This window comes from Pinus tabuliformis, chromosome 4_2 (assembly GCF_031772625.1).
Source record: "Pinus tabuliformis cultivar Carrire ecotype Pingquan chromosome 4_2, CPIR1, whole genome shotgun sequence".
NCBI lineage: Eukaryota > Viridiplantae > Streptophyta > Pinopsida > Pinales > Pinaceae > Pinus > Pinus tabuliformis.
In genome coordinates, this window is record NC_142304.1 from 1,057,148,538 (window position 1) to 1,057,154,172 (window position 5,635).

Here is a 5,635-nt window from a genome sequence, read left to right on the forward strand (position 1 = left end):
ACTTATAACTTTAAACCGCACATGTTCACAATACTTCATATTTTACCTTTATCGAAAGCGTGATATACGATAATGAAATCGCATCGGAATATTTCAAAGGAGCTTTTGGGATGTGTCTTATGATTTTAGCGATGTGTGATTGCGATCGGCTTATCACATCGAAGGTTTTCCATGGAACACTTGGGACGTTTTCTTAACGAGTAGCGATATGCGATTTCTGATAGAGTTATCGCATCGGCGGATCTCAATGGAACACTTTAAGTCCACCGTTGAGATAAAGGATGTGCACGATGCGACAATTCACTTTTATAATTATTTCCTTTGATAAAGCTTTTTACGATAAGGTTTTATTATGACTCAAATTGGATCGGATTTTCTTAAAAGGACTTCCATGGGTTCAAAAGTTTTGCAAATTGCGATTGCGATCTAACCTACCCTAAAAGCAAATTTTTATATGACCTATTATAAAAATTTATTTTCAAACGTTTTATTGATTTTATTTATATTCTAAAGGGGACCCATTTCTTATTAAAGTCTTATATGAAATTTTTTGAAATGGGGAGGGTTGTTGTATAACACAACATGTCTCTTGTTAATTTCTATTATTTTTTACTAATACAGTCATGCCTCCAAAGAGCAAAACCCAGGATAAACCTATTAATCCATTAATCCCTCCCTTCGTAGATTTAGATCACATCCCCTTAGCCGATAGGGATTATCGGATTAATGAAACCCAGTGTGATTGTGAGTTCTTAGAGCTATACTATTGGCTGGAAGACAAGCTTGCAGACTAGACTGATGAAATTGGACTTTGGGAGTCAAACCTTCCCCATTATATCTTCCCTCTGACCTTCCAAGCCCCTGAATTCACCAGAAAAATGCCAGTCCTATTAGGTCCCTACCCAAAGAGCTATCATGGGCCCATTCGGTGACATTCTCTTTACCATTACTGCCCAGTCTATAGACCAAATGATGCTAGCTCCCCCTGTGGAAAATAATGCTCCTTTCTCCTTAGAAGCCCTCACCCATCTTTATGAAAAGCTATATTTCACTACTAGAGCCAAACTCTTTAAGATCTTCTTACCTGAGAATGCCCAGTTACCTAAGAAGAATCCTCCATACCTTTCCTCTATCTTCCCTGATCAAGCTAAACAAATTATATCCATAATTTCATATATTTTTGGTTATTATTCTGATCAGTGGGTAGATGAAACCATTTTAGGTTTCCTCTCCATATTTTCTACAGATAGCAAGCCATCCATCTATTCAATTTCAATGATTTCTTGGCTGATAACATTCATAAACAATTTCTAAAATTTCCCACAGAGCACGTGTTTAATTACACGTCTATTTTAATCTACATGTTCCTTTATTATCGAGCATATAAGTTCAATTTTGCAATGCAAAAGCTAGATGATGTAGGAAACCAACAACCAATAATTTTTTTGGACCTCACTTGTCATGAAAGAGCAGTAAGAGTTCTCTTAAAAGCAGTTTATTGAGGAATTTATTCACCCAGCCATGAACATCCTTAATAGTTCCATACAACCCAGAATCGATGAAGATATTAAAATAATTTTACATCTAACAGATCAAGCCAAGATTGGAGATTGGTATTTATACAAAAATTACACAGAAATATGAGTTTATGGATGCGAATTGGCACCATAGAAACTCCCTATATACCTCCCCATGAGGATTTTTTCCATGGAATACATCAGACATATGTTAAATTTCGTTGACATTCATTTTGTGGTGGCTAAGAAGAAGTCACAATTTCACATAAAGACACAGGGGGGCACATTTGTATGTGATACCAGGACAACAAGTCAAGAAGCATATAAACTTATTAAAGAGATTAAATTCAGCCTGAGTTTTACATGGTCTTATGACCCTTGTGGGATTATTTCAAAAATTAGAGTAGAAAACAAAACTACTCCCTACATTCATACCTCAAGGCCTATGTAAATTAGTTGGAATGAACAGAGAATACCTTGCAGGAAGCTGAAGAACAACTCTTTTCTACTTCAAGTTTACAGAATCCCACTCCTCAGGAAAAATCAAGTAAAAGACAAAGAGAGGAGGGATCATCATCGAAAACAGGAAGTGAGGCCAAAGAATTCAGGGTCAGTTACAAGAAAAGGGAAAAATTTACTCCTAAGTTAGATGTGGACAAAGAGATAGAAGAGCAGGTTGCCATCTTAATTACAGACTCACCACCTGCAAGCAACAAATTTGTAACATCTTCTATTGGACCTTCATCATCACATGGTCAGAAGGAAACAAAGCTAGATTGACATAATTTCCAAGGAGAGAAGGAAAAGACATTTTTGATAGGTATAGAGAGATTAAGCTTAAGAATGAGATTTTTAGAAATCATATCTATAATCAGTTTTGGAAGCATACCTCTAGCTCACAGAGTATATTGTTATCAGTTTTTGACACAGATCATGGGAACCTAATGGCCTTTCTTGAGGTCCAAACTCCACATACAAAAAAATCAGTAGACTACAAGAGTACTACATTTGAATTCAACACCAAACATCCATCCCATTGATCAAATGGAGATGCATAAACAAACTGGTGAGATAATATCTTCAACATTAACTAATACTACCATGTCATTGTCCAAGTTGCAGGCACCATTTACCAATGTTCAGTCTCAATTGAAAATGGAAAAGGTATCCTCCTTAGCAAAGGATAATAGGATCAAATCTTTGGAAGATTTCATAATCAAGATAGGATATGATCCTAAAGATGTAAATGTTGCAGAGGAGATCATCAAAAGGAAGAATCTAGATATTGCAACATTGAGAAAGAAGCTTAAGTTTCCAACCACAGAGGATCCTTTGACCAAAGACATTAAAGAAAATGAGGCACAAGAGGCTGACATGATGAAGTTGATCATAGAGTAGAATATACAGATCAGATAAATGGAGGCAGAAATGGAGAAGATGATAAAAGAGAAAGAACAGAGTCAGAAGATGGCCATTGTCCCCTTGGATGCCATACCCATTTCTCAGCTTCCAGCAACAAGAACAACCACTGCAACTACTTCTTCCACTCATACTGCAAGTGCTGAACATGTGACAAAGACACTAGAGAACATGTCAATCCAGTTAGAAGAGATCAAGACTTTGCAGGAGAAACTCAAAGCTCTAGAAGTATAGAAATCCAGAGCTGAAGCTTCTTGTCTTACTGAAATGCAGAAATCACAGATACTGTTGGAGAAGTTGTAGAAGGTAGAAGAATATACATTAATTGGTCAAACCCTGGCCCAAGACAAGGAAACCATTTGGATGGGTATTCTGGATTCTATGAACGATATTTGGCCATTTTTCCAAATCATCTTTGAACAGAAAGAATTTATAGACAAAGCCGCTGAAACTATTGTTCAGGTAAGGGAAAATCTTGGAGATATGGCCACAAAGCCTCCAACATTATCATATTCTTAAATTCTAAGCCTAAATATGAACTTGAAGAATTAGGAAGCATGACAGGACTGCCACTATTCTGGAAGTCAAGAAAGTTTTGAGTAAAAGGAACCTCATTGATGAATTGGAAGAAAGATGTGAAACACTGGAGCTCGGAGTAAATAGGTTTTGCAACAGAATTTAAGCATTAATCCATAAAGGACTGCCCAACATTTATGTGATAAATGATAAACTGATCACTTAGGAAGACTATGTCCTGAAGATGAAGGAAATGGCTAGAAGCAGTGTTAAGTTCAGTGGGATAAAGGGAACTATGTTAGTTAGGGCATTTTTAGAAACCACGACAAATGACTTCTACATACAGAATGAGGTAAAACATGTTTTTACAGTGAATTCAACTTTTGAAAAATACACGAAGGTTATGAAATTTACCAGAGGGTAATTAAATTAACCATACTTGATGAAAAGAGATGGAAAGAACTTTACGGTTTAATGATTAAAGAGTAATAAGGATGCAATAGAGACAACAGCCAGCACAATAGCCAACACATCAACGCAACACCATTTTGGGTTAATTCAACAATTGAACTCACCAAAGAAGAACCACCTTTCCATGAAACTGTATACGTGGCCTATTTTCCTACCATAGATAAATCTTATTGTTTAGAATTTGGCTAATAATACACTGTCAGTTTTGATAGCATTTTTGTAATCATTTGAATAAATACTTCACTGTTTGAAGTATTAACGGTTGATTTCTGAATGTAATTTCCTCTACATATTTGTAATTTTTCAAAGTGTTGGAGCATCAATAATACAGGGACCTTCTCACAAGATTCATGTGGTGTACCAAATGGTGATGTGTTTCTTCAGTTTATTTGTTTAAACATTGTTTTTCTTTCCTTGTTATTCTAAAATCTTAATTACTCAACATAAACTGTGATGAATAGGATTTTCTATTTAGAGCACCCTATTTTGGCTGTTAGTAATTTTCATGTTTTCCGCTGAAGTCAAATTAAGGAATTCTTAATTGCTCCTTAATTTCCACTGAATCTTACATTTCTGTTCTCTCATAATCCATTTAAATTTTAGAAAAGATCCAAATAGTACAACCTAGCTTGCCCTGTGAAACTCCTCTAAAAGTTGATCACAAATCCAGTTAAATCTTTAGATTCCATAGCCCAATGGAATTATAACATTTAAATCAACCAAACCATTCAAACAAAACAATCAGTACATTCATAACTAGCCTAAAATTTACACTAAAAAAAGAAGCTAAATTTTATAGAGAGATCCCTCTCTGAAGCTGACAGGGCTCGATCCCAACTTCCAAAGTTGTTTTGATGATGTCCTATGTGTTTTCTCCCTCAACTTCAAAAATACGGAACGACAATATAGTGGCGACCATACTGGAGACTCTAATACTTTTTAAATTGAAAAATCATTATTCCCTGGTATTCAGTCAATATTTCAATTAAACAAAACTGTTATATCATAATGAAATACATGATCTGAAGTTGTTATCTTGTATATATTTGAGTGTGTTTTTAATTTTGATTTTATTAGTTTTGTGATGAATTTTTAATAGATCTGGCTCCCAAAATAATTTTCACTAGAGCTCACCCTGATGCCAACCCTGCTGAATTTGTAGATAATCCAGAGAAATTGGTGAGAAAGAAAAGTTCTATAGAGAGTCAAGGTAGTAATAGCCCTTTGTCTAGGTTCAATTCTCTTCCTAAGAATAGTCCTTTGTCAAGGTCTAACTCTCTTCCAGAGAAATTTGAAACTATTCAAGATATAGAGTTTGATTTGCCTTTCTAGCATAGTTTGTTTAAATCAAAATCTGAGAGTTTTGTAGATTAGACTGTCATTGACAAAACCATACTGCAACCATATATACCCCAAACCCAGCCTTTTGAAACAGATCCTGATCTTGAATCCCTACAACAATTTGATAAATTACAGGATTTAGTTTCGGTTTTGAACCAAGCCATTGATGAAGCTTATATTCAACAATATGTTGAATTTTCAACTTTAATCATTGCAACAGCTTCTTTATCCAACCAATCTTCCCAATTTGTTAATCTACGACCACCTAGTCCTACTCATTCCATAATCTCTACTTTTTCACTTGTAATTTCTCAGACTCTTATTCCTACTATGCCTGTAGTTATCATAACTACACCTACCATAGGTCCATT